Source organism: Passer domesticus, chromosome 12 (assembly GCF_036417665.1).
Source record: "Passer domesticus isolate bPasDom1 chromosome 12, bPasDom1.hap1, whole genome shotgun sequence".
NCBI classification, from domain to species: Eukaryota; Metazoa; Chordata; class Aves; order Passeriformes; family Passeridae; genus Passer; species Passer domesticus.
Genome location: NC_087485.1, coordinates 12,953,164 through 12,963,478, shown reverse-complemented (window position 1 = coordinate 12,963,478; position 10,315 = coordinate 12,953,164). Strand labels below are relative to the sequence as shown.

The following is a 10,315-nucleotide window of genomic DNA, read 5'->3' as shown; positions in this document are numbered from 1 at the left end:
AATAATTACAGTACAGGTGTTAGAATCTAGCCTTTTATATATACAGCACGTATGGATAACACCAATATTGAGTCATATCTTCTCCTGAGGAGCTCAGTAGCACACTGGCAGTCCCACCAAGGTCAGTGAACAGTAGGAAAACAGTATTTGTCCCATAGCAGAAATGTCCCCGCTATGCATAATCAATCACTCTTACAAGAGCCACTCAGTTTTCTTCAAATAAACCTTAGCAGGATTTGCTGATTGTCCAGAAGTCTTACAGATACTGTACTAAATTCAGTCTACTGCCAAGTGGTAGAAAAAGTGAAGAAAATTCTTATACCAGAGAAGAATTAAAAGGAGTGCTTTATAGCAAGGAAGTAGGAGCCATTAATCTTTCATTTCAGAAAGCAAAAGCTATAATGGTTTACACTCTTGCAGAATTTTTTCCCCTCTAGCATGAGTTGAAAACATAATGCAGTCAGTGGGGAAGGACCATCAGTATCCCAGCTTTGCTTCTCACAGCAGTAGAGGAAATAACTGGTTTTGACTGGGGAGTGGATAAAACTAGGAGCACAGGGATCAGAATGTTGACTTTAATTTCCTTTTCATTCACTTTCATTTTTTGAATTAAACCTCTGCTGCAGCAACAATTTAAAATATTGTTGAGATTAAATTTTGCAAAATAAGTGTGTATGTGCATATTTATATTTCTGAGCAATTTTTATAGGGTAATATAAAACAGCTGAAAGTAGGAATTTCTGTGTGAGGCACACATTCCTATCATTGGTGGTTAAAAACTCAAATCTCATTGGAGCTTTCCTCTGCTGAATTCAAAACACTGTCTCTCATGACCCCACTGTTCCTCAGCATGGACCAAAAGTCACACACAAATAGGGTTTTAACACGCTCTGCTGGCCAGGTCAAAACTTTTGCAAAGGCTTTATGGTATTAGCCTGTTGATTGTTCCTGTATTGTTTGTCCAATTTCTGTTAATGCTGCATGAGTACAGAGAAGGGGGAGGACGAGAAAGTGTGAGCAGAGCTGGTGCATCTGGAGCTCCCCATTTTCACAGCAACTCTAAAAACATTCAAGCTTTTATATGAAAGACTTATTCTGTTGACAAAACCAGCACCAAATGTTTGCTCAGTCATAGAAAGAAAACAACTTGGGTCCAATCCTCTTTCCAAAGCAGGTGCAATTAGATCTGGTGGAAGTGGGTTTTATCCCATCCAGTTCTCCAAGGACAAAGATCCCATGACTTCTCTGATCATCTGTTCCAGTGTTTGAGCACCCTCCCAATGAAAACAGTTCCTGTGTAGCTGAAATTTACTGTGATCCAGTTTACATGCTCTGTCTCTCATCCTACAGCTCTGCACCCCTGGGAACAGTCACCCTCTGCACTTTCCTATTAAACAGATGAAGAGAACAATAAGGTTTCCTCTTCACTTTCTCTCCTTCAGGCTCAAATAACCAAATGTTCTCAACCTCTCTTTGTGTACCATGTACTTGAATCCCCTGATTATCTCAGTAGTCTTTTGCTGAATTAAGTCCAGTGTGAAAATATCTTTCTGGTGCTAGAGAGCCATTCAGAAGTGCTCACGTACCAGACAGTTGCATCTCAGTTAAACGATTGTGAAAGTTTGAAACTCTTACAAAAGTAGCCATAAAATATTTTACAAGTGATCATAAATTGCCATACTTTTGCATTTCATCTGCTCCATATTGCACAAAGCTTTTACACACTACAATATACATGATTTAATATCTAGCAATACCAGAAGCTGTCAAACTTCTGTTTTCTAAAGTTTTTCTGCTGGAATTAGGAACTGGAAACTAGGACACTTCCTGCATAAGCTTTACCTTCACTCACAGCACAAAGAAATATTAACAAGGACATTGGGACTTTGAAAAGTGTCACAGCTTCGCTGTCCTAGATTTGAAAAGGAAATAGCAATGAAGTGTCTGCTACATCGAGACTGGCTCCTGGGAGCCAGAGGGAAAGCAGATGAAAAGCAGCTTTTTTTTTTTTTTTCTTAATGACAGCACAGGTTTCTAAATTTAAACCCCCAAACAGAGAGATCTTGCAAAGATCTTAAAGTGATACCTTAACCCACTTTTAGAAACAATGATTCTCTCAAAGTGCTACTCATTTATAGAAAAATAACAGCATAGGGATTACATCACCTCAAAAATACATAAGAGGATAGAGGATAACTGAGGATTCTGTGCTTGAAAAAGAAAGTTGGTGCAAAGATCAGCCTCCTCTGGGTTAATATTGACAAAAGACAAATGAAGCAAACTTTCTCCTGCTCCCAGCAAACCTGGAAAAGCACAGTTCCAAAGAGGCACGTGCCAACAGAGGGGAGACGCTGCACCAGCCTCACGTGAGCAAGTGGCTGGAGCAAGCACTGCTCCATCCCAGGAAAACAGTGTAATCCTGTGTAATCCTGCACCTGCATCTGTCTGAGACAAGCAGAATGCCTGACATTTTCTCCAGTTGATTTCCTACAGCACTCAGAGTATCTCCATAGCTCCAGCAGCCAGCCAGGTCAAACACAATAAATAAATCAGTAGCCTGCTAAAATGTGCACTCAGCCAAATAGAGCTTTCAAACAGTTTTGTGGCTTTCTTTGTTTTGTTTTTTTTTTTTTAAGCCAGTGGACACCTGGAAGCAAAATAGGGACTGAAGACTTCTCCTAAATCCCTTATCAAAATGATGACTAGATTACTCAGATATATTAGCCTGCACTGTACAAAAGCCACAAAGAATCTGACCTCATTTAAGCTACTGAAAAAACAGAGGCACAAAAATGGCAGTGAAAAACATATTTAAAATTAGACACTGAGCTATTCAGACATGGTGTGCTAAATACTGTTTTATTCACTGTCAGGGAGGGAGTGCTGCAGTCAGGAAGTTCCATGAGACCTGAAAATGACAGTGGCTTGTGTAGTGAGGAGGAATTGAGGACTAATCCAGTGAGCTCCTCAGTCTGTCTGCAGGCGAGAAAATTCTTTATGTTTGATTTTTGCAAGGTTCTGCCCAGAGTTTAAGCTCACACATAAGATTCCCAGCCCCTGGCAGAGCACCAAGGCTACAAGTTCACAGTGACAAGATTCATAGAACTCCTGCAAACTCCTCCTATGACAAGGTACAGCTTGGTGGAAGCCACTGACCTTTGCTGAAAGTCAAAGCAGGGTAAACAGAAGTGTTGTCTTTCCATAACAAGTGCTTGCATGACTCGGGCAATCCCCTGAGCTGAGGAATTCAAGTACCTTTACAAAATACAGGGAAGCAAGACTATAGCTGGAAATGACTTGACTTGCAAAGAATCTCTGACGGTTTGTTCTTTTTCCATTTGTGCTTAAGGAAACATCAGAAAGGTTGTAATTTCCACCATTCTGTGCAGTGGTTCAAGAGCAACCAGCACTCCTGATTTTCTTTGTCACCAATAATGCTGTTGAATTTTCTGCCATAGTATTGCCAGGCAGCTGTCACATTCAAATCTCACTATTATAGCAGTTGGTGTAGTTACCTGTAGCTTATATTTAGTGCTTGTTTGCATTCTTATTTTCTACCCTTAACTTCTGGGGAATAAAATGTTAGTGGCACATGTAATACTCCAGACTTTTGCTATGGATGTTGATCAGGATGATTGGTGAAGCTTCTATACCATGTAATTGGAAAATCAGTGAAAAAATGGTTATACTACTTTGGAAACTTAGCCCATTATACCTCTGAATAACCCGAAAAAGGCTTAGAATAAAAATACTGAAATGAATTCATAGGGGGAAATGGGCAGGGAAGAATCTGTTCCTTTTCAATACAACATTTAGGAAGAGACAAAATAAATACAGCACAATCTCAGCCATTTAGATGCCAAGAAAAAGGACCAACTATGTTTAAAATAAGTGATTTATTATGGTTTATATAGTCCATGTATGCACCCACATCCCCCCCAAGGATCTGGATACCAAAGTTTCATGGGCCTTCACCTACTGCAAACTGGGAAGGAGGCCAAGAACAACCTTTCCACTTGCTTTGATGGCTGTGTTTTCTATCAAGCCATGGAAAATTGCAGAGGGACAGTCAAAAAGTGAGTGTATTTCTATGCTTCAAAAATCTGGACTGATCATTTTTGTAAACAGAATCTCAAGGAAAACCCCTCATAAAATCCATGGCAAGGCATATTCAGTTGATGCACATGGAGTGAATACTGTATCCATGTTCTGCACATCCCTATTGCTATACCATAAAATTTTAAAATATATTGTAAAAACCCCAATATGGAGCCCTTTGCATTAATATTTACTGTTTGGTTTCTGAGCATTTTTATATTTCCTTGCCAGTTAGCAAATATTCTACAATTCTCCCTAATGCTGGAGTTTTGAAGTGAAAGTCAGAGAGCACATCTGAGCAGTGTGTCAGAGGTTGGCCTGATCCACCAGCTGGCTCTGAGGATCCCTCTGGCCCTCTGACATGGGGTCTTCAGACCACACCTATAGCATTTAGTGTTTAGAAAGATTGTAAAACATATACTGCCGCAAATTATTTTTAAAATGTATTTTGATCTAACAGAGAACATATCTGTGCCTTATGAATGGGAAGCCAGAGCAAAAGTGAAATTTCTTGAATCATCACAATGATAATGACTATTTATGTTTTGACAACAGATTAATGGCAAAAATGCAGTTCCAAAACCCAGGGGAAGAGGTGAGAGCATGCAGGCTTGGTGCCCCAAGCTGAAGCAGCTGCACAATAGGAACTGCACACCTCAGAAGGATGTAACACTGCTTAATCAAACCTGAGGTAACGCCTTCCACAAGTGGAAAATTTACTGAGTTAATCTTTATAACCTGTAAGATACTGGCATGTGGTAATTTTACAAATGGAAATGCAATTATTTTATGTCCTTAACAACAAGTACTGCAAAATGGTAAGGAATCAGGACAGAAAATTTATGCTGAAAGCCAGAGAAGGTGAATGCAGGCTGCAGTGCATGTGTTCAATTCAAGCTCTCTCCACCCACTTTGCTCCCCCAAAGGCTTTTATTACATCTGGGAACAGCCTCCCAGGTTGTTATAAATTACAAAATAAATGTGACTTGACCATGAAACTTAAATTCAATCAAGAAGGCCCATCACTTTGAAGTTACAGCTATATCTCAGGAATTAAATTTGTTCACTAACTAATCAACAATATTGATGTCTTTCATGGTTACTGGTGCTCATAGCCAAAACCATAAATATTATGGTTATCAAGGGATGTTTTTCTTCTTGGACTCATGACAGTGTTGAAGTTTGATGTGGTATTTGGTACCTCAAAAGGAGATGCTTGGTACTTCCTTGGCTTGGTCATAAAGGTCCAAATTCATTTACTCTTGAAGAAAATTTATCAGACATTTGTGAAAGGGGAGCAAAGCAGCTTCACATATTTCTGTTATGATATCAAATGGCAAAACCCAAAAATCAATTTAGAGTGAAAACTTCCACTAGTGTGAATTAGAAATTATTTTACTGCCATATCTGTGCTAAGTGATTCCTAAAAAGGTTTTGTATACCTCTCTTGCAAATTCTATGATTATTACACTGCAGCAGCTTTCTGCACGTGAACTTGAATTTAATTTTCAATTTTTTCCTATTATTCTTAGTATTAAAGGGCACTTACTGGGTCTCAATTAGTTGGATTGATGGTAATTTTTATCTCATAAGAGTAATGCAAACGAAGTATTCAAACCTCCAGACACCTATTGCAGTGCACTGGAGAGAGGCCAGCTTTCACTCACAATGTCCTTTGACTAAATTGAATCCATATGTTTACATGGAATAAAATATTACAAATGTCTCCCAGGGGCAGCCAATCATTATTGAGTGCTTTAATAAGCTAAACCAAAAATTCTTTAAGGTGACAACTAACCTTTAGCCAGAAAGATACTTTTGTTTATTTTACTTTTTTTTTTTAATAATGCAGGGTGTATTATCCTAATTTAATTCCAACTTGTCATCAACAGAATACTTATCTGGGATAATTCTGAAAAAGCTGTACAACAAACCATTTGTGAAAGCAGTAATAACTTAGTTCTGAACATATGGTTCCAATTTTGTTTTTTCTTTCCCCCCCCCAATAAATGTAACTTAGTTGTTGTAGTTTTATTTTTGCAACACATAAATCTGATATCTTTGAGATAGAGATCTGGACATAAAAGAAAAGCTACATTTACATTTTAAAGCTGCTTCAGTTGCCCACCATTTTGTCCTCATAACAATATAGCCCTATTCAACAGGGTACCAGCTCTTGAAGCTCAAATTCATAGAGGCTACTATTTAACAGGAAATTCCTGGGAAGACATTTCATCTTTACATTTCTTAGGAAAATTACCTGACACTGTCTAAACAGAGTTTACTTGTGTCTGCAGCTTGTACACATCTAAATCTAAATTCTAGATTTCATAGAGATCAGTGTGAAGTTGACTTGTGAGAAATCAACAGCAGGTCAAGAAAGTATATTAATTTTCAATAAATTCAAGCATACAGCAAGATAGTGTGAGATTCCCACCTGGGTTTCAACCTTCTTGATTTACTTTATTAGGAACTTACAACATGCAGAAAGTAAACTTATTGTCCATTTTAATACTAAAAAGTGGTTTGATGATTAAAAATGTATGTTACATATTTATTATTTTTTATTTCAATTTCTTAAATGTACTTACCAACTTGCATCTGCCCTGGTCCAAATACAGGCCTGGTTCCTGCTCTTGAAGGCTGAGAATGCCCATTCCTCTCCTAGGTAGAAATCTTATCCTGAAGTGCCACTGGCTGTTTAGTGAGGAAAACTACTTCATTGCTAAGATTCCATGCACAAATTTCTTTCTTCCTCAAATCTTCTCTCTGACAAAACTCATCTCCCTTCTCTGTCTCAGTCATTGGAACCATTTTGCATGCAATGAATCTCCTGCCTCCTGATTTACCAGGCATATTTACAAAAAAAAAAAAAAAAGTGTTTAAATGTGGCTTTATCATAGAATAGAAGCATGTCCCAGAGACTTCAAGAAAAGTTTGTAACCAGGAAACCTGGTTTTGTACAGTGTTGTAACCAGGAAAACTGTTTATGTTACATATCTGTTAAAATGCAATACACAGATAGAAAAGCTGAAATTGTACCTAAGGCACAGAGTTGGTTCGGGAGCATTTTTGTCTGTCCATAAATGCTGTGTGGAGTTACTACTAAGTTCAAAGAATGCTCAGCAACACCAGATAGACTGGAGAGTTTTACCATCCTTTTTAGACTTCCCTAAAACAAGAGATGGAAATATCTGGGACTTGTTAAAGGCTTTCAGTTCATTTGCCATGTGAAGAGACAATGGAACATGAAAAAATGCATCAGCTAAGGCTCTTAAGTAAAATTCACAGATAAATACTTGTGGACTAACCCACCAGACATGCAAAGACCAAGCCAACACAAACACAGATGGTGAAGCTCTTTTCAGACCCTATCTGGTGTCAAAGGCAGCAGAAGGTATCAAATTAATTTTGCAGCCTAAAAGTACGTGAGGAATCCAAATTCCTCGATCTCCTTTGCAACAGCACTTGAGCACACTAAAACAGGCAATGATGAAAGAGGGAGAGTTTCTAGTCTTGCTTTTGGGTTTGCTACCAGGGACTTCCCTCAGAACTCCCCCGGGTAAGAGCTGACAAACCTGCTGGCCCATAGACACACACATGGCTGCTCCTTCCCCTCTACTTGAATTTCATCTCAGTTACTGAAATGAGATACTGAGCATGTCAGCACAAAAATGTCCAGAGTTGTACTAACACATGGAAGAGATGTCACAGAGAGGATTCCTCCCTGCCCTACACTGACGGATGGTGGCACTCAAAATATTCCACCTTTATTCCATCTGGAGAACAAGATTTAGGCCCACGTTTTATTTTGAAGGCAGACTTGTGACACTCACAAGCAGCAGCTTCCAGGAGGGCATTGTGACACTACAGAGAGACCTGCAATGACAAATCTATAACAACTGGATTAGAGTTCACTCCCTCCAGGCCCCTCTCCTCCCTTGAGGACCCTAGCCCATTAGTTTAAGGGGGTTATGCACTCAGGTTCCCAATGTATTTCCATGGAAGCTTTTAGTTATTTTAGATCTGTTGCCAAACTGTAATAATCCCATTCCTTTTAAATTGCAGCTATTGCTTGCTTCCAAATTATCAAATCTGGTTTCAAATGCCATATCTTTTAAATAAAGTAACATGATCTGTCCTATCATTTTTTCCCCAATAGCTTCACATTGTAAAGCAATCAAAGAAAGGATGCTTACAGCACAAGGTAGCCATGCCAAGCCTCGGTGTTTCAATAATTTTAATTCATCTTTAGTTCCAGAGAATAACTTACAGCATCTTTGAAATGTTTCACTTTGGAACTTACATAAAGGACTGAGAATTGCAGAAAAATGAGATACTGGCTATACTTAAAGTCTGCAAGTGCTACAGAATAAAAGCAACAGGATTGTAGCACACATGTTCTCACACTTTAACACATGAAAAGTTTTTACAGCTACTCACAACAGAACTGAAAATAAGTAATAAATAATAAAAAAGGGCAAAGCAGACAATTTCTGAATGACACTTGTCTATATGACAGACAAAAAGTAGTTGGAATTAAAGTATTCAGCTATGATCTGACATCTGTGCTTTTGCTGAGTCATATCATATAACATTTATATCATCTGTTGAGTCTGGATTTGTCTGTATTTATGCAGGTGCTTTAGTAGGAAAAAGAGCTTAATCTTTTTAGACCAAAATATCTTATCCTGACCATTAATTCTTGGTACCTTCAATGCTGAGGGAGACAAGAGAAGAGAGCTTATTCCAGCTTTTCAGTCTAGATAAGCACTTGCAGCTTGTAAACAAAACAAGAACAGTATATGACCAGTAATTTTAAATTAATCTTTAAGGAACAGATATTAAACAAAAATCCTGACCACTTCAGAGGTTCTTGATCTGCCCAAGTAGGAAAAAAGGAATTCCCAGCCATCCCTTCACTCTGGTCTCAGGCCACAACAGCTAACCAGCAAGGATGACCAAGGGCCAGCCCCACAATCTGTGGCCTGCTCTGCCTTAGTTTGCTTGGACAGACTAAAAACCAGCCTATTTTCTATTCCCCTGTAGCCTATATTTTCTTTTACATATTTTAGGACATTTTCAGTCCACTCAGACATCCTCCTCCTGCCATGGAAATTTACTTCACAAAAAAGCAACAGTTGGTAGCCTCCTACTTAGATTGTACTTGAAAACATGCTTTTAGCTGTAAACTTCTACATTCCTTGTAGCTGGAGCTCTTTTGGGTTATTGTTATGCCTAGTACTTCTTGGAGAGCATGTTTTCCAGCTGTCACTAAGGAAAAATATCTGTAGGTCAGACCATCTAGCAGTGTTTTCATTACCACACAGAAACACAGAAACCAGGGGGAAAAGCAAAGAATTTTTGTTAAAAAAATATGGCAGATTTGCAGACAAATGAAATATGAAAATGCTGCTACCACCAGAAAATCAGCTTTACCTCTAGGGCCCTTAGGCTTAGATAAAAAATAAGAATATCAGATTGATTTGGCTGTAAAACCCAAAGTTCTGATTTCCTGATTTCCTGAATGGTTTGCAATCTTTGCTGGGTCAGATCCTGAAACAACCAACCAGCTGTGATTATCTTAGCACCTCTGAGCATATTTGCTCTGCTTTCATGTACCATGGGAGTTCTGAATATTTTCTATGTCAGAATTAGAAAAGTCCAAAGCATATTCCATAAAAATCTTTGCCATGTGTCTGTCTTGAAAAATCAAATGTTTGAGACACCTTTACTTTAAAAATATAATTTTCCCCCCTTAAAATAGTTATTTGGTGCTCTCTGGGTTTCCTTGGGCTCAAGCTGGTATCCAGATGTAACTCCAACAGTAAGAAGAGTTTTTCCATCAAGATAATTTGCAGAAGTTCCCAAAGATGTTCAGTGCCTGGGTTTAATCAGCCCTGGAAGCATGTTTCTAAGCCAGAACCACTTAAATGAAAAAAACTTTACCCAGGACTTTGTGATCTACATTGTCCCACGGGAGCACAGCTGTTGTCTTAGCATTTCAGAGACTGAAATTCCATCCTCAGTGTAGCTGTGGTTTGATCTATTAACTACTGTGCCTTGTCACCAAATGCATGACAAAACCTTGGAAGACAAGATGTTATGTAAATTTAATCCATGTAGCAGCAACACTATTTAGCCAGGCATTACCAGTGGAGAAAGCTGTATTTCACTAGGCATGGCTCCCACAATGTATGGAGTTCTGAAGCTGGCT

General features: G+C 38.6%; 1 long non-coding RNA gene across 1 annotated transcript; it reads right to left on the bottom strand.

Moving 5' to 3' along the window:
• Positions 1 to 6,687: 6,687 nt before the first annotated feature.
• LOC135279186 (uncharacterized) lies at positions 6,688 to 7,892 on the bottom strand. Its single transcript, XR_010346486.1, has 3 exons — positions 7,677 to 7,892; positions 7,141 to 7,270; positions 6,688 to 6,938 (listed from the first exon to the last, which is right to left on the bottom strand). It is a non-coding gene; the product is annotated as an uncharacterized LOC135279186 (long non-coding RNA).
• Positions 7,893 to 10,315: the final 2,423 nt, after the last annotated feature.